Genomic DNA, 20,981 nt, shown 5'->3' on the forward strand with positions numbered 1-20,981 from the left:
CACAGGTGTTGACTTCAATAAGTACTTGGTTATGCATGGATAAATGATTACTAACATTAATAAACATATCTTGAAAGACTGTCAACACGTTTAGAGGACTCAGTTTTGTGTTGTTTTCTGGGTTTTTTTTTAAAGGTTTTTCTTTGACACAAAAACCCTGTTTTCATATTCAAACTACAAGGAAGAAACTGAGCGCAAGATCGTATAAATTGTCAGGTTGTGAGGATACATGCAGATCAGTTTGATCACATATATGGATTTCTGTTGTTTCTAATTTAAAGTTCCCCAAGGGTGACTGGGGAAACAAAATATGGTTACCTGGTCTTCTCCCGACCGCGGCAGTAAAACGAAGTGGGGCGTCCGTTTGGCTGTGCGTGATGTATCAAGTTCGCAGTCACCTCCGGTCAGAAATCAGATGCCTCGTGTAAAAGGGACTGCCACGTTCTTTGCACGTTAAAAACCCTTGCAACAACTCTTTGAGGGGTCCGTAGGTGTCCTTGTATCAATGGAAAATATCTGTTCCAATCCATTCAATATACTATCATTTTCCAGTGGTAGTCTAAATTTTCCCGACCATCATCCTGAATGGCCTCTATTATGACAAAACCTACATATTGATTTTCTTGTCCTGAACATGCAAGAAATATTTGCCACTGGACGTTAAACAACCAACAATCAATCAGTCAATCTAATTTAAAGACGCACCAATTTTGCCTTCTGGTGCAAGTCTCATAACATCACTGATGAATCGCCCAAGGAAAGCAGAATATCAAGAGAAGTTGGTTTTATCATCACCTTGTTACATACCAAATCTCTGCGAAACTTCAATAGTACTTCCCCCCCCCCTGACCACTTGCATGCATATTAATTGCTCTGAGGTTACACATTGACATACAATGTATTTTCACACAATATCAACTATAGTCATTATCCGGAAAAACTTCTTATCCGAAGGATTTGGTTAACTTTTATAAAAAGTCAAAATTTTATAACAAAAATGTAACTTATTTACAGAAAATACTCGAAAGAACTACCATATATATTCAAATCACTTAAAAATAAATTCACTTTCTCTACAAAATCTAAATAATCACATCGAAACTATCAAAGTGATTGTGAAGGAAAAAATAAATGGTGGAGCTGATTGACGGATAGGAAATTTCCGTAATTTAAAAGGTACAAATGATGTTTTTATTCTTTAGTGTTTGACAAAATAGTTTGGAATTTGCCCAACAAAATTTGCTTGCAGTATTGCATTTATATGTTTTGTCCTGTCAAATGTCAAATACTGTTTTTTAATCATATGTTTTTTTCGTTTTCATAATAAAACGCGTTAAATTTCTATCTAAAATCAGTTTTACTTGGAGAGGGTATTATATTTATGTCTTCATCATTTCGATGATCCTTGAGGATATGTGCATAGAATATATTTACGAAAAGAGCGGGAATTTAACCAAAAAATATATTTTTTGATTTTAAAATAACTACTCAAAACCGTTAATTGAGGGGTACCCCCATTAAAGGGATAAAATACAAAAATATGACCATAGAAACTTTTTACGACCTGAAGGAAATTAAAATATAGATATTATTCTATCATTTAAAACAATTTGCAGCCGTGTGTTATTCCAGACCTTTAAACTCGTTAACTAAGCGTCTTTTTCGATGTCAGGTGCAATACTAAAGGGAGACATTAAAAAAAAAGAATCACCTTTATTTTGTACAAAGGGTTAAGACTAAAAAATAAATTTCTATCCAGTCTTAATGAATTGTACGACTAACACGTTTTTGTATTTTATTGGAATGAACCTAATACAATTTTGTTTTTGGTATTCTTGTATTCCTTGTTTTTAATGTTGTGACAGTCAATTATCCGAGTTGTATAAATGATTGAGGTTAGGGTTAGTGTTGGTGGCCCCGTCTACTAAGTTAGTCACACAGATTTACGATAGGGTTTTAAATGCGTGCTGACAAACGTGAAGGTATTTGAAAGCGCGTGCTATCTATACTTAATGTGTGTTATGTCTGATCATTAGAAAAAACTGCACTGTGATTTTTCCGATAGACAAGGGACACTAATGAACATTTCTTATGCTTTCTGTCAATCATATCATTAAAGATTGAAAACAACACGTTTAATAACTTTTTTTGAGTCCAAAGAGATTTTCTGGATTTACCATCATCAGGAACGTTCAAGTACCGAAACCAGTGAAGAGCTGTTAAAATTACTTAACATAAATAGCCGAATACATCTAAAGCCAAATTTATCTGAGGGAGTTGAACCTTGTTTTCTTAATAATTCAAAAATTTATAAACGGAGAATTTAAAAAAAGTTTTTTTATATCATGTCAGTACCGATGCACTGACGTCTGAACTGATGATACCCTCGGGGACTGATAGTCAACCAGCAGAGGTATCTACCCAGTGATGTTAAAAACTAAAAACAACACGTTAAATAATAACTTGCGCTCAAAGCGCTTTTCTTGATTTACCTTCATCCGGAAAGCTCAAAGCCAATATCGTCCTCCGTCAATTATCAATTGGAATGAGTGTCGTAATATCATCGACGACTCACTTCATACCTACTGTATGAAATGGATAAAACGGGAAAAAGCTGACAACAAATATTTAGACTCTTTTTTTAATTCAGTAATGAAGATACTTGATATACGAATTCAACATTTTAAAGAACATTATTCTATTACCAATAATCACAATAATAACATATTTCTCGTTTCAAACATAAACTATAAGAACTAGCAAAGGAATTTGTTTTTGTCCCGGCCGACAAAGCTGCTAATAATATTATAATTGTTACATTGAGGTTCTGAAAAAAGAAATCACCAATTTACCAACATTCCAACTGACTCCATTTTCAGAAAACGACATCTGTAACAAACATAAACTTTTAGCTACCACTTTACAAGCAGAACCAAATACAACGAAAGTCTCAACTATGTATTGGTTTCCAAAGCTACCCAAAACCCCTTACAAATATAGATTTATTTCGTCTTCAAGCCTTTGTTCACTACTTAATTGTCTATTCTTCTTACCAATACACTTGGTACAATAAAAAAACTGATAATAAATTGTTCAAATAAGGCCTTCGAAAATAGTGGAATTAATTACTTTTGGAGTGTCAAAAACTCGTTGGATGTTTTTGAAAAATTGCACGCTTATATTGGTGATTTTTAATCTGTTCAAAGTCTATATTTTCTACCCTGTATACCACATTTCCCGACATTCTATAAAGAAACAGTTCTTTGAAAATGCCTGTACCAAGTCAGGAATATGACAGTTCTTGTCCATTCGTTTTTGATGCGTTTTGTTTTTTGATTTTGCCATGTGATTATGGACTTTCCAAATTGATTTTCCTCTGAGTTCAGTATTTTTGTGATTTTACTTTTTCACACACCTAATTAAATTGGCATTTAAAAAGTCAGAGTGTGAATTTATATGTTCAAACTCTTTTAGGTCATTTTAAGTAGCAATAAACAAACAAAAATATAACCATTGGACATGCTTTGATACTATGTCTGCCCTTGAATTTTTACTAGATAATAGTTTTGGTCGCTTTGGAGATTCCGTTTATCGTCAGGTTATCGGAATTCCAACGGGGACTAACTGTGCACCACTTATTGCGGACCTGTTTTTGTATTGCTATGAGTTACAATTTATGACCAGAATCAGCAGCAAAGACCCATCGCAACAATTCACATCTTATAAACAAGTTTAATAATACTTTTAGATATTTGGATGATATTTTGGCTCTCAATAATGACGACTTCAGTATGTATACTAAAGAAATTATAAATAAAGCTTATACTAACAATGACCAATGCCCTTTCCTCTTGATATCTATATCACTAACAGAAAGCTTAATACAAAAATTTATTGAAAAAGAGGTGATTTTTCACTTCCTATCGTTAATATATCAATATTCAGATGGTGACTTTCCCTTATCACCATCTTACGGTGTTTATATATCTAAACCTGTACGATTCGCTCGTGTATGTAACAATGTTTTAGATTTTAACGAGAGAAATTTATGTATTACTGAAAAATTGTAACACCAGGGTTTTCGATATCACAAACTAGTCAAAAAATTTACTAAATTTTATCATCGGTATAAGGACATCTTTCGTGAATATAACTTAATATGCAGACTTCTTATACGTTCAGGTATTTCACATCCATTTTTAATTGAAATATTCTTTATAAAGTACAAAATGTCAGTATTCACCTCTGAAATTAACAAAACCTTTAAATAGACTTATTAAGAAGGGATATAGTTACGATACTGTTGTCAGGTCATTAAAGATTGCATATTTCTGCGTATATATTTTCTACATTGGTTAGAGGTATAGGGGGAGGGTTGAGATCTCACAAACATGTTTAACCCCGCCGCATTTTTGCGCCTGTCCCAAGTCAGGAGCCTCTGGCCTTTGTTAGTTTTGTATTATCTTAATTTTAGTTTCTTGTGTACAATTTGGAAATTAGTATGGCGTTCATTATCACTGAACTAGTATATATTTGTTTAGGGGCCAGCTGAAGGACGCCGCCGGGTGCGTGAATTTCTCGCTACATTGAAGACCTGTTGGTGACCTTCTGCTGTTGTTTTTTTATTTGGTCGGGTTGTTGTCTCTGTGACACATTCCCCATTTCCATTCTCATTTTATTGGAAGTCCAATGATTGATAAGTACCGAAACCGATGAAGTGCTATATGTCAAAATTACCTAAAATAAATAGTCAAATACATCTAAAGCCAACTTTGCCTCAGGGAGTTGAAACCTTAGTTTCTTAATAATTTAAAAATTTATAAACGGACAATTTTAGTAAAGTTTGTTATTTCATGTCACTTGAAGACAATCGAGGATCCAAAATTCCAAACAGTTGTTACAAATAAAGCTAAGTAATCTTTTCATGGAATAATAAAATCCTTAGTTTTTCGAAAAATTCAAAGTTTTGTTAACAGGAAATTTATAAAAATGAACAAATAATTGATATTAATGTCAATACTGAAGTGCCCATCATTGAGCTGATGATACCTCGCGGACCGATAGTCCACCAGCAGAGGTACATGTGTATCTTCCCAGTGATGTAAAAAATTGAAAACAACACGTCTAATAATTTCATGCACGAGATGCACTAATAAACATATCGAACTCCAGAACACGATATGTTTTTCTTATCAAACATACCTATGCACGACATTGTCTATCTTTCTTTTCAAACTCAGATTTTTTTTTTGAATTTGACACATTTTTTTTCTCTCGAAAGTTTGATTTTTTAATGCTCTTTAACTTTGTACTTGATATTTCCTTTAACTCTTTTAATTGGTGCGCAACTGATTAATTAATTTACTATGATGTTTAATAATGTTTCACACCGATATTTGTTTATATCGAGTTGTCCTTTGTATTTCAACTACAAAGACAGACTCCTGATTTTTTTTTAATGCCTCGAAAATCTAAAAATATTATTAGCAAATCATCGGTTTTTCATAGGGGTAAAATCTATTCAGAAATACCCTTGTTCGTTTGATGAATGGTTCTTTTTCTCTCATATCAGTGCTGCCTCCATTTTTTACGATCACTATTGCTAGTTACGACAGGCTTCGAGCAGTCGTAAGTATATTGATATTTACAACAAATCGCATCGTAAGTTTCTTTTGTGAATACAAATTACAACATACGATATCGTAGACCTTACCTTAATATGGGGCCAGGTTGTAGTAAAAATTTATTAGCATGTTATCTTTGAAAAGTTATCTGTACTGATATGTGCTTTTTGTCTTTTATAAGTACAAGATTAAAAAAAAAGACTGTTGAGATACAAAAAAAGAAAAAGAAAAACGGCTAAACCGACGGCATATTAGTATGCCTGCTCCAAGTCATATTGGGTACTTTTTACATTTCTAGAAATCGATAAAAAAAATGAAGATCATAGTTCACACTCAGGCACTCTATTTTTTTTATATTAACACTTTGTTTAAAAATTATGTTTTCGGGTTAAATTACCAATGTTATTCTATTATAAATACTGTGCATAAATTTAGTACATTTTTTTAATAGATTATGAATGCGTTTCAAAAGTGAATCTGGATATTCATAACTATAGATGTTCCCCTATTGGAGAAACACGGTAAGCGGATCATTTTATTACTTTTCAAAGACAAAATTAAGCACAATTCATATGGGTTGTTGAAAATATGAGCACGTGCGTTTTTTTGGAAAGTGAACTACCTGCGATTATTTTTTTATTAGAAAGTAACAGTATTTTGTAGTGTGGCACTAAGTGCAGAATAATTTTCAAGCCCTAATATATTAATTTGTATGATCCTATACAACAGGTTATTCAGCTTATCTGTAACGATTCCATCATCGTTCCTTATATATAATGTACTGTGGTACGACGCTAGATTAAAAACTGATGAGGAAAGGTAAATAAACCCATCATAGATACCAGGACTAAATTTAACATATACGCCAGACGCGCGTCTCGTCTACAAAAGACTCATCAGTGATGCTACCGCAATATCTTTTTTGAGGGCCTGGGTGGTCTTGTGGTCTAGTGCGCTAGTCACAATTCAAGGTGATTTGGTGCCAAGATATATCAGTAGCATGAGTTCGAACGCAATTTTTTCAGATCTAACTTTGTTGGGCTGATGTTTAGACGATTTATTCAAATATATATAAACGACAAAATGAAAATAAAATAAATAGTGAAATATCTGGATGTTTTTGTTGTTGATTAATATCCTTTTCAAATTTGGAAAAAATAAAAATAACGTATTAACAAAAAACTAAACTAAACTCCAAACTAAAAGAAGGACGAGAGAAACCAAAGGGACAGTCACACTTATAAATCTAAAACAATCTGACAACTCAATCGCTAAAAATCAAAAGAGACAAACAGACAAAACAATAGTACACATGACACAACATAGAAAACCAAAGAATACGAACCCTACCAAAAACTAGGGGTGATCTCAGTTGTTCCGGAAGGGTAAGCAGATCCTGCTTCACATGTGGCACCCGTCGTGTTGCTTATGTGATATCAAATACGGTAAATATTCTAATGCGGTAGGTCACATTCATGAAAAGGAAGGGGATTGTAGTAACGACGTAAGGAGCATATCCGATATCATTTGTGAAACGGTTAGTCCATAACGGTCAATCAACTGATGGCGTCCGTAAAATTTACGAAGGGATGATTTCAACTTCACCATTTGAAACTCTTGGTTTAATAGCCTCCTGGTGAGCAGCGACCCTCTATCAAGAAAATCATGATAGGAATTGCAAGCACAGGAATATCATATCCATATCAATTGGGATATATATACCCCGTATGCAGGTGCTGATGGAATGTTGCTACTTAGAAATGGAAAGTTCACAATTGGAAAGCTGAAATCATCTCTTTTGTCGTAAAGTTTTGTTTTCAGCCGACCCTCTTTGTCAACTTCTAGATGTAAGTCAAGATATGAAGCAGACTTAACTGTATCTGTAGTATCCTTTATCTCTAGTTCAATGGGATAGATGCGTTCCACATATAGTCACCAACATTTTGAATTATTTATTGAAAGAACATCATCTACATAGCGGAAAGTAGAGTTAAAGAATATTGCTAACCTCTTATCTTTCTTCCTAAGAAGTTCCTGCATGAAGTCAGCCTCAAAATATGAAAGACAAGGATGTATATATAATGGGTAAATACAAATGGTTGCTCTTTCCTGTATAAAGGTGAAAAAACCTTGTGAATATCGCACAACCCAGATAAAACAAATATGTTATACATCATTTCAATTAGAATGATCAAATTGAACTATCAATATCATCATTCATCATGATATCGATATCACTAGTCGTTCAAATATATTGTTTAACTTTTCAGGAAGGCATCATTAGGGACTTCTTCAACGTTACGAGTAAAACCGTTAAGTTCTATATCTCCCTTAGATGAAAGTGGTATGTACTGTTTATGTTAATATTATTTTCTATTTCCTCACTTTTAGATATTCAGATGTTCATTAGCTTGTTATAGCGACTTGCTCGCGAAAGGTTATGGATGAGAAAGCTCAGGACAGTTTCCCTAGCATAATGAAAAAAAACATAGAACCAGTCACTTATTTTCCCTACCATCACTTGTGTCCAGTAACTCCGGCTTCCATACAGGACATTTCAGGAATTTTGAAAAATAGAAGTTTAAATTATAGGGCTGGCAGGGGTGTATAAGTACGCAGCCACGTTCAATTATTTAACCTTTGTAAACATTTACTACTGATTTTTTCTTTACTATCTATTTGGGATGTCCAAATAAGCAGTCTCTGTTGTAATTGATCTACAGTTGGCACATTTTAAATATAATACCTGCTTAGTCCGAGATTACTCTGACGTCCGACGGCTGTTTTGCCAGACAAGCTGGGGCTGCGGGACGTTAGAGGTCGTCCCATATCAAAAAGTGGATATTTGCCCACCCAAAATAGATGCGCTGCTTCGTCGCTGCTAAATCGGGCATCAATCTCTTCATTTTTCATTTATCTCATCATTTATGTAAGTTTCACTTACTTGTCAACCTTCATTTTCTCCTAATCAGACAGTTTTCACAGTGACCCATCGATTCATGCATTTTGCCTTTCATTTTCAAAGATTATCACGTGACCGCGAGAAAACAGTGCAAATGACCATAATGTAAAAACTCGTTCATTTACGATGCAAGTAACTTAAATGTCCGAGAGCTTCCGAATGTTATCGTGAACGGAGCTAAATGCTAATTACCGATCTCCTGTAAAGGAGGTGAAAAAAACGTGGTTGCTTCTAAATGTTAAACATCGATATTCTGTAAAGGAGGTAAAAAAATATAAATATTTGCATATTTGAGTCTCTGCGAAAACTGTTAAAATATAGAAAAATAAAGGTTGGCAGTTAGGTGAAACTTACATAAATGAAGAGATAAATGAAAAAATGAAGAGATTGATGCCCGATTTTTATAATTCCAAGACCCCAGTCGGCTCCAGAAGCGACGAAGCAGCGCATCTATTTTGGGTGGGCAAATATCCACTTTTTGATATGGGACGAGCTCTGACGTCCAACGGCCCCAGCTTGTCTGGCAAAACAGCCGTCGGACGTCAGAGTAATCTGACTGTTTTGGGACTGTATTTCCACGCAGTTGTAAAAACATCTTTAGTCCATCAGCTAGTTCTGAAAAGCGCGCTAGTTAAGGAGTTTGTGTTACACCCCAGGGTACCGCGATTTTTTTCGATAGAATTCAACATCATTATCTTATGGATAAAATACAAGGTGTTAGACTAAAAAAAATGTGTCCAAAAGAGGATTTAAAACGTCCCTTCCAATGGTCCCCTCATTTAGCAATCACGACTAAGTAATTTTTAATTAATTTTTTTAATATAAAGCGATTTAAAAAAAATAAAGTATATGTTTAAACAACTAAAACATATACAAAACTTATCATATTAAATGTAACACGGAAGATTTTTTGTTTAAAAAAAATGTTTTGTACCTTACAAACAATCCGATTTTTTGGGTTCAAATTAAGACATATTTTCTTCTTTCATAAAGACATTCGTTATACAATTATCCGTTTTAGTTAATTAAACTTGAGAATTAATCATTATGCAATGTTTAAATCATTTGCAGTATTTATATATCGTCTAAAAAGTGAATTATTTAATAAAATATATGTACGTGCAAATACTCGTGAAATACCGGAAATCATCAAATTACCGTCTTTGATTCAGTATACAACATGTACAATGTATTCACACATAAGCATTATCAATTTGCAACTGAAAACAAACATTTAATTGTCCATTTATGATGTTTTTGTGAGACAAATTATTTTATAAAGTGAATGTGTAACGAAATATTTATGAAAAAATTACAAATTAAGGTGATTTTTTTTGCGTTCAGAAAAGGTGCACTCTATCGAACTCAATAAAGGTGTGCTTGATAACATTTTGTGATTTAGCTATGAAGTGATTGACTTAAGATTGTTAAGTCATTCCTTTGAACGAACGTCAAATAGTCAGTTGTGGGGTTTGGCAATACTTTTTACTTTCTTAGGTTTCTTAGAGATACAAACAAATGGCTTTGTTGGTTTCGGTTAAAATAAAGATTCTGATAAACGTTGGTTGCTAAATGCACATGAAAGAGCTTCAATATCATTAAAATGTCGATGCTTGGTAAGAATTGTTAACACTGAAACATCCGCCCAAAAAGAAAAACTCGAATGAAGCGAGCCGAAACTGATGTTTTGAAACTGTTTCAGACACTGCAAAGCTGGCCAATTCCATTGTAACATCTGAACAGTTATATGGCTTGTTCTCGGGTTCTGTTGCTTCTTCGGAATTAATGTGTGACATTCTTAACGCGTATGAAAAGGGAAAATTTGCTTCAGAAATTTTCATTATGGAACGGCTTATTCAAAAGTCAACCGATATCTTCAAAACACCCAAAAGAAAATCATTGCTTACATATTTAAAAAAGGAAATAAAATGCAAGCAGTTAATGGCTGATACGAACAACAAAACATTGAGAGCAGATGAAAAAAATGTCGCCTGCTTGTCATAGCCCAGACAAGTTATGCGATAGGTTCTCCAGTTGAAATAAGGCCCTCTTCCAATGTCTCTTGCAAACTTTGATGGTACACATGTAATGAAAAATTAAAACCTGTCCTGGGTGGTCTTTAAGAAAAGGCTCATTCCTTAGGAAAGTATGTGGATATTTGATGACATGGCATTTATTCAAACCATAACTAGGATACCAAGCACTTTTTTGATTTGGCAATTGTTATTTTAAAAACCATTCTTTTAGTTACGAAAAGTGGTCCCGTATTGATTTTGTCACTGTCAGAATAGTTTCGCACAATATTCATAACGAAATTAGAACGGCAGGTCCTTGGGAGGGCAAATCATTTCGATAAGTTCTAAACCATCACAATCGTGATCTTGGGAATGGCAGAATTTTTCTTAGTTGGGGGAAACAAAGTTGCTTTTGTTGAATTCTTTTGTTTTGAAAAGAGTAAACAATCCTATAGATGTACACTTGAATGTATTCATTTATTTGTATCACATGGAAGTATGTGCCACAAAATATATGTTGAAAATGAAATAGCGTAGAAAGGTTTTAGCTTATAATCAAACATGAAGAAGCCGATAAAAAATGTTTCTTAATAAAATGCAAAAACATGCAGCTGACAAAGGTTACGACTCCATTGTTAAAAAACCTTCTGACACTGTTGTGGAAGTATTGGCTTACTATTTTCACAGTTGCATATCAATTCTAACAGTGTAAGTCTGACAGATACATCCCCCAAATGCAGATTATTAAATGTGCAATTAATGTGTGCAAATTTGGTGAGAATGTTTGTAGAAAACTGCCAGGATTTAGCGCCAATACAGGTTGTGATTCAGTAAGTGTTTTGTCTGGTAAAGAAAAAAGCAAAGCATTCGGCTTTTTGACACGTTTTTATAAAGTCTATTCCATCAAGGTGAAACCTTGGAAGAGGTTGGCGAAGAGTTGTCAAAACAGTCGAGAGGTTTTCGTGTTCTATATATGGCTACGAAATTAAAAAGATCGATAAATAAAGATCAGAACGTTTTGAAATGCAAAAGATGCAATGTTAAAGCACATGAAACAAGGCATTTTTCAGACAAAGATTTAGAAATCTGCTCTTAAACACAACACTGATCTGTTGCCAAACAACTATGGTTGGATTGATTAGAGCGCTTTAATCAGTATCAATTTTCTAGACCAACCACCAGCGTTAGATGCTTTGGTAATTCTGATGTGCTGTTCATGTAAAGCTAGTTGTGCAAAAAAAGATGTTCATGTGTTCAACAAGATTTATCCTGAACAGATAGCTGAACGATGACGACAAAGATGATGGAAAAGACGATAATGATATTTCGGTAGATGCATGTGACTAAACTGATGATGATTCTATGGATTGACCTTATGTGTGACCTTAAAAGGTGGTGATGCGGTTTTTAATTTAAATACCCTGACAGTTTAGTGTGTTTTAATATGTGCCCGTAGCCAGGAATTTCCAAAGGGAGGTTCGTTGGACCTACAAACTCGACTTTAACAGTCACAATTCGAACAGAACATTGACTTTAACAGTGCTTATCTGTTTTCAAGGGGAAGGGGGGTTCGTCCGAACCCCCCTGGCTTCGGGTACGATTTCATGAATGCGATGTATAAATTTGTGACATAATCGTGCATTTCTGGTTGCTTATGTTTGTGTTTGTCGTTGATTCTATGTTTTTGTTTCTTGCCTTTAAAGTTTTTAAAGGCTTTATATACTTGATGCTGTATGATTCAATGAGAAAAAACATACCATTTAATCAAGAGAATTAGTACGTATGCTTCTTTTCATTCAAAATCATGACTTTTTGAAATTGACCCTCCCCCTTTTTTTCTTGGTCCTCTACGATTTAAAAATTAATTAAAAATTAGCCTGCGTTTTAATAAGTTATGATATGTTCCATTTAATAAAAAGTATAGTACTGAATACTTGGTTATTTTTACATTTTTCTGTAATAATGTGCAAAACAAAATTTTTGATATACCCTAAATTAAGTCCCCTTTTAACCCCTTTTGGACACTTTTTCAAAAGTCTAACACCTCTTAAAATATTCTTCAGATATTACTCTTTAAATTTATACAAAAAAATTGCGGTACCCTGGGGTGTAACACAGAACTGAAATTTTGCCCTACCAGCTGATGGACTACTTACCTGTCGTCACCTTTGAAATTTTAGAGTTGTGCCAGTTAATATCGCAAATAACATTTTTTATTTTCTTTATTTTTGTTAAAAAAAGAGTATAATCAGATAAGATTGACCTAATTCATTTTACATCGTGATCATACTGATGAAAGAAAGCTGGCATCCGAAATATTTTACATATTGTTCGTTTTATTCATTCCTTCCGGTTAATATGATTCGTTCATCCTAAATTGAGGTATATTATTTAGCCTTCCAAATTTATTTTCGATCCCTAACATCACTGAGGAGACATTTATTATCGAAATACAGATCTTTTGAAAATCTTTGCACCTCATGTTTGTGGTGTAACATCTTTGCCGCAAGTTTATTGTTTTCTGTAAAGTATTTAATTGATATTAAGATCCATTTTGTTGCATCTTGTTATCAATTTCTTCGGCAATCGCCAATGGCAGACAGGAGGGTATAAAACATTAGTTTTTCGACCTGTAAGCCAAAAGCATTTTGTTAAAATAAACCATTTCACTTTTTTTGTGTTTTTGGAAAATGTTGTTTGTGCTATATGTAGACCCTTCTTCAACGAAATTTATTTTACATGCAAACGTATAAAAATAAAAATTGTCGGTTTTTATCCAACGCAGTCATAGGTTTGAACGTAGTTTTCAATTTAGACTTGTTTATATATTGTAACATTCCGTTTTTTTTGTCAGGATATATAACCGTAGTTACTTTTGTGGGCCTCCAGTGAAGGAAGTAATAATAAAAATCATAATGGAAGTTCGTTAATTGTATTATTTCTATTTAAAGATAACATCAAATACAGTGGTTCTTGAAACAAAATACGTTTATAATATAATTAGCAATACCGCAAGGTGCATTACTTGCACCGACTTTAATAAAACAATCCTCGGTGCAAGAAGATCTATTTGGTGCACCGCATTCAAATATTCAGCGTACTCGGAGCAGCAAATCTACTTGCTGCACTGCATTCAACTGGAATACTCAGCGTACTCGGTGCATGCAAATCTTCTTGGTTCACTGCATCTACTAAAAACTCTCACCAAGCAACTTTAATTGGTGCAGCAAATCTACTTTGGTCACTGCAATATCGCCAAGTACTCGTACTTGGTATATAAAATTCTAGAGAAACTGCTAACTGCATGGTGGTTTTTGGAGAGAAGCTCAACGTAGTAACATGCGTTCCTTATTTTATACAAAGTGTGACGTAATACACAAGTTATTCATAAACAAGAACACGTAACGTTACATTTTGCGGGCTATACTGAAACTAAGTATAAACAAATACAAAGTGAACAATTGCACATAGAAATACGTCGATATATAGATTTAAAGAAGTCAGTATATAATATAAGGTCAAAGCTATTTTTCTGCATTACGAATCATACATGTAACACAACAACGGACATCTGTTTGTATCAAGTGTGGAACGGAGACCACAGTAAAACTATCAGCTTTCATATCAACGTAACACTATATATATATATTTAGACGAGTTGTGTATATATATATATATATATTACGGATTACAAATGTGTCGAGGTTTGTGAATGGATAACAACACAGATATGTCAGTATATATTCAGGAAACTGCCGGGGTATATACGGCGTTTTCATCCCCAATTGGAACCTCAAAAACGTCATTTTAACACCGGTAACTATGTGACGAAGTCATAAGCTATCAGACTGTCAGAGGCTCACAGAGGAAAAATAAGACGTGTTTCAGTCAATAATACATGTTTAATATAAAATCACGCGATTTACACTTTTAATACTCAAATTTAATGTTAAAAGTTTTATTATAAATTATTACATAAACGATAAAATTATATTCACAGCAAATTAGAAAATCCTTCACGATATGCCGAACCTTTCAGGTTGGGTTTTTCAATATTTATGTGTTGTCAACAAATACCTACACTGAAAATAACATTAAGTTAAGGGTAATCCGTAATATATGTGTAATTCAGGTCTCAGAAAGGGTATATACTGTGATATTCCCGGATTAGGGCTTATATCCCTTTCACCTTCGGCTCAGGGGATATAAACTCTAAGCCGGGAATATCACAGTATATACCCTGTCTGAGACCTGAAAAACATATAATATATATTGCTGTTGATCCGATGGATAAATCTGTTGTAGAGTTGTCACTGACTCAGACGTACTTATAATATAATTATTTTCTGTGACTGTATCTTGCATTTATTTGTAGGATCCTTTACTATAGATAATTGAGCTGATCTGTAACAATAACATCTCTATGCCTTATATATCATGTACTGTAGTACGCCGCTAGATTAAAACTGACGAGGAAAGGTAACACACGGCCACCGCAAGCTTTATTTTTTGTGAAGCCCAGGTGGTCATGTGGTCTAGCAGGACAGCTATAGTGCAGGCGATTTGGTTTCACGATATCTCAGAAGCATGGGTTCGAATCCCGGCGAGAGAAGAACAAAATATTTGCGAAAGTAAATTTACAGATCTAACATGGTTGGGTTGATGTTTAGACGAGTTGTGTATACATTATGTACACAGCCATGCACACTGTATCACCTTTATTGCTGGTGATCCGATGGACAAATCTGTTGTAGAGTTGTCACTGACTCAGACGTACTTATAAATATAGTTATTCTCTGAAACTGTATCTTGCATTAACTTGTAGGATGCTTTACTATAGATTATTAAGCTGATCTGTAACAATTACATCTCCATGCCTTATATATCATGTACTGTAGTACGCCGCTAGATTAAAAATAACGGGGAAAGGTAACACACGGCCATTTTGTGAAGCTCAGGTGGTCGTGTGGTTTAGCGGGACGGCTGAAGTACAGGCGATTCGGTGTCTCGATATCTCAGTAGCATAGATTCCAATCCCGGCGAAGGAAGGACAACAAATTTGCGAAAGCAAATTTACAGATCTAACATTGTTGGGTTGATGTTTAGACGAGTTATATGCCCTACCGTTGTCAAATTTATACCATCCTTCCAATCGGTTAGGACATTTTTGATTTTTTTGTTTGAGGACTGCCCTCAATGCAGTTATAACATCTAAACTGTCAAAACCTTTGGAAATATAGATTTGTGCCAGTTTGTTATCTTTGCGCCGTGTTTGGAAATTTTAAAATTGTATCAGCGTCTGTGGTGTTCGCTTAAATTGTAAAAATTCAAGATTTAGAAAAAGTATCTCAGTTTGAATATATTGACATGATTCATTTGACATCGTGCTATTATTGAAGAAGGATATCTGTTATCCGAAATATCTAATATTTGTTAATTTTATAGTTATTTAATGGTGATGTTGTACCCTTTTTGACTTGTTATATATTATATTTTGGTGTGTACAGACTCATATTACTTGATCAATCGCCCTGTAAGATTGATCGTTGACTATTTATTCAGTCATTTTATATATATATATATATAAAACAAATCTGTTACGTATAAAATTTATATTAAGATCCATTTTGTTACATCTTGTGATCAATTTTATTTGGCAATCGCCTATAGCAGTCTGCAGGGTTAAAGAACATCAGTTGTTCGACTTGTTAGTCAAATGCGTTTTGTTTAAATATACTTTTTCACTTTTTTGGTCTTTTGGAAAATGTTGTTTGTGCTGTTTTTAGACCCTTTTACAACGAAATTTGTTTGACATGCACACGTATAAAAATTGCGGTTTTTATCCAACACAATCATAGGTTTGAACGTAGTTTTCAATTTAGACTCGCATATATATGCAGGCGATTTGGTGTCACGATATCACAGTAGCATGGGTTCGAGTCCCGGCGAGGGAAGAACCAAAAATTTGCGAAAGCAAATTTACAGATCTAACATTGTTGGGTTGATGTTTAGACGAGTTATATATATATATATATATATATATACATAATTTCTTCTAGATTGTTATAGTTTCAATATGCATAGTAAACAATAGGTGACGTCAGATGTTTCATGAATACAAAATATCTTTTATTACAAAAAACTGTTTCTTACTTTAAAGAGAAATGTATACTTTCCTAAGTTACAAAGCTGTAATTAGATCAAGTACATGTATTAAAATTTTTCAAACAAATAATTACAATCAACCACTTTTAACTTTGATAATGTTAAGACAACAAAATTTAATACCCAAGCTCAACTATTGTTTGTTGAAAAATGGAAGTAGAGAGTGATTAATTCCTGTAAAAACATTAATGGATGTGTCAGTTAAGTCCCAACAGACAGTAAAACTAAACTAATAAAGGAGTATGTTCGATAAGGTCCTAAAATGGCCCCCTTTTTTTAGAGTAAATGTCAAATTCGGATTTATCGGCCAATATCACGATTAAGTATAGTTAAAACATTGACTAGCATCGATATAAACCATTTTGTTGAAAATTTTACGTTTCTGCGTTTCATTTTGACGTTACAAGTTGTACTCATTTTGATTTTTCACGAAAAAATCAATGAAAATGGGTAAATTTCCATAGATTATTGGACAGGAAACATAGAGCGCATACGTCGACAACAAAGATCTTTTAAAATAATGTTTGTGAAGACGTTTCACATGTCTTATTTGAATCTTACGCTTGTCGACGCCCGCGCTCTATGTTTCCTTGTCCTTTATTTGGTTGAAATCTAGCTGATTTTGTCAAATTTCACCAAAATACCTTATCTTGACCTTTTTTGGATGTACAAATCGTCGTGTTAGAAATAAATATTTGACAAAAACAGTTCAATTTAACTTTCAAACATGTCTTTAAGGCAACTTAGAACATTTATTGTCTTGTAACTATGAACTTTATAATTGGGGCCAAATATGGCCCTTACCGAACTTACTCCTTTTTCCTTATTTGTTCAGGTTTTTTGTTAATTAGGCAGTTGGTTTAAATTTGTAGAAAAAATAAATTTATATCTTTTACAGAGAGAAAGGACACTTGTCTTTAGCTATTTTATCAAATTACATCATATGTTACACTGTAATTGTCCATAAATTCTTTTAAAGAAGATGAATAAATTAAGGCCTTTAAAAAATCACCAAAATTAGCTTTTTTGTGAATAAAAAGTTTTTTTGATATTTCAATATACAATGTTATCATAAGTAATCTAAAGTAATCATGATTACTTTAATGAAATGTAATCTAATTTAATCTTTTACATATATAATAGGGTGAAATTGTAATTTAATCGATTACATTTTATTAGCAAAGTAATTGTAATTTAATCGATTACATTTTAAAGTAATCGACCTCATCCTGAAATAGACTGATATATAATTCATTTAATATCACAATCCTACCGAGGAAGGATATTTGGCTTTTTTTCGGGACTAATTGTTACAGAATCACGGTAATCCGAAACTACCGAAAAATCATCAAACAATTTTAATGAAATTATTCCGTTTGTCACAACTTTGTGACAAATTGAAACAAATTTACACAAAAGTGAAAGAATGGACAAAGTCTTATAGAAAAAGAAGATCATCAACAGCAAAAGACAGCCGAAAAGTCTAAAATTTATTTAACATCATCAAATTTTGACTTTAATGAAACTTTGCCTATTGTGAAAAAAATGTACCGATAAACGATGTATTACTTGTCTAAATTTAATAGAAGAAAGTGCTATTTATTTAAAAAATGGAAAGCATTTTACTGTTCAACAAAATATGTCTTGTAAAAGTTCAAATATCATCTATTCTCTCCTATGTTCAAATTATGAGTTGGAGAGACAAAAACTGAACTGCGAAGTAGAATGACATTACATAGACAGCAAACCAACCATGAAGATTTAACACTCATTAGGGCAAACGACCACTTCCATCGTTGTTCTAATGGACGATTTAAAATATTTCCATTGTATATGGTCAATCGTAAAAATAATTTTCTCCGGAGGAAGAAAGAAGAATTATTCATAAACATTCTCAACCAGGGATTAAATGTTAAATAATATTCGTATTTTAACGTTACATTTAAAAGACTTTAAATGATATAAGTAGTCTCTTGTATTTGTTAACGTCATGCTATTGTTAACGTCAATCAATTGTTTTATATACAAGTCACATTATACCTGAAGATCTGTGAAAGCAGTGAAAGTACTAGTAAAAGTGATGAATTGAAACCGTTATTATCTTTAAATAATTTTCTTATATATTACCAGCATACGGACTTAACTTGACTTTTTCTTATATATATATATATATATATTATTAAATCGTTAGAGCTTGTATCATATTTTCCCTCCGGTTTATATGATCCATTCATCCTACATTGACTCTTAAAATTCAAGAGTCAGGATCTAAAAATGTGGGTACTTTTTCTTAAAATGCGGGTACTTTTTATATGGCCTTCCAAAAAACGTTTCGATCCCTAACATCACTGAAGAGACATTTATTGTCGAAATCTGGATCTGGTGTACTAAAGAAATATTGACACCGTATGTTTTTGGCACACCATCGTGGCCACAAGTTAAAAAAAATATTTTCTGTTTAGTATTAAATTTTTGTTACATCTTGTGATCAATGTTTTTTTGGCAATCGCCAATGGCAGTCAGCAGGGTTAAAGAACATCAGTTGTTTCACCTGTTGGTCAAATGCGTTTTGTTTAATTAACCTTTTGCTTCCGACCGTTTTTCAAGGTTGCATTTCATATGCCGGAAAATACAACAGCTCAACGTCTGTGACGTAACATGCCAAGCAACGACGTGATTCGGTATAATGACCATTACATTTGGGACCCATGGGAGAAAAACATAACACTGTTTAATCTGCGGTCTTTTAATTGAAAGAAATACAGCATTCATGAGAAGCTTGCATACATTTAGCCATGGACATATGTGTCCTTCCGGAACTGCCGGTTTGGACATATGTGTCCCTCCGGCAGCATGAGGGTTAACCCGTTCAGTGCCAGGAAAAAATTCGCAATTTTCCGTTTACTGCCAAGCTTGTTTTTTCTAAAGTACACAACAATATTTTCCGTCAGTGACGTTAAAAATAACGTCGCGTCATACGATTTTGAGTAAAAGGGTACGACGTCTTTCTGTGATCGATTGACAATTTTGAAATTTGTGTTAATACGCAGCCACGTTCTATTACTTATCCTTAGTAAACATTTATTACTAATTTTTCTTATCATCAAATTACTACAATTTGTGGATGTTAAAATACGCAGTCTCTGTTGCAACTGCTCTACCGTTGTCATATTTTAAATATTAAAACAGCTTAGATCGGTCAGAACTGTTTATTGGGACTGTATTTTAACGCAGTTGTTTAAAAACCCAACTTTCACCACCTGTGGGAATTTAGAGTTGTGCCAGTTCCTATCGAAAATAACATTTTTTATTTTGGCATATCTTTGTAGTCTTTGCGCCGTGTTTGGAAATTTTAAAATTGTTCCAGCGTTCGCTCAAATTGTATAAATTCAAGATTTTGATAGAGACCTAATTTGAATTGACATGATTCATTTGTCATCGTGCAATTACCGCGGAAGGATATAAGTTATCCGAAATATCTAACATATCATCCCGTCGAGGGAAGAACCAAAAATTTGCGAAAGCAAATTTACAGATCTAACATTGTTGGGTTGATGTTTAGACGAGTTGTTTATACATGATGTACACAGCCTTGTATCACCATCATTGGTGGCGATCCGATGGATACATCTGTTGTAGAGTTGTCACTGACTCAGACGTACTTATATATCATGTACTGTAGTTCGCCGCTAGATTAAAACTGACGAGAAAAGGTAACACACGGCCACTAAAAGCTTTATATTTGTAGAGCCCAGGTGGTAGTGTGGTCTAGCGGGACGGCTGCAGTGCAGGTGATTTGGTGTCATGATATCACAGTAGCATGGGTTCGAATCCCGGCCAGGGAAGAACCAAAAATTTGCGAAAGCAAATTTACAGATCTTACATGGTTGGGTTAATGTTTAGACGAGTTGTATATACATTATGTACACAGCCATGTATCACCATCATTGATGGCAATCCGATTGATACATCTGTTGTAGATTTGTCACTGACTCAGACGTACTTATGAATATAATTATTTTCTGTGACTGTATATTACATTAATTTGTAGGATCCTTTACTATAGATAATTTAGTTGATCTGTAACAATAACATCTTCATGCCTTATATACCATGTACTGTAGTACGCCGCTAGATTTAAACTGACGACGAAAGGTAACACACGACCACTGAAAGCTTTATTTTTGTAGAGTCCAGGTGGTCGTGTGGTCTAGC

This window comes from Mytilus trossulus, chromosome 14 (assembly GCF_036588685.1).
Source record: "Mytilus trossulus isolate FHL-02 chromosome 14, PNRI_Mtr1.1.1.hap1, whole genome shotgun sequence".
NCBI lineage: Eukaryota > Metazoa > Mollusca > Bivalvia > Mytilida > Mytilidae > Mytilus > Mytilus trossulus.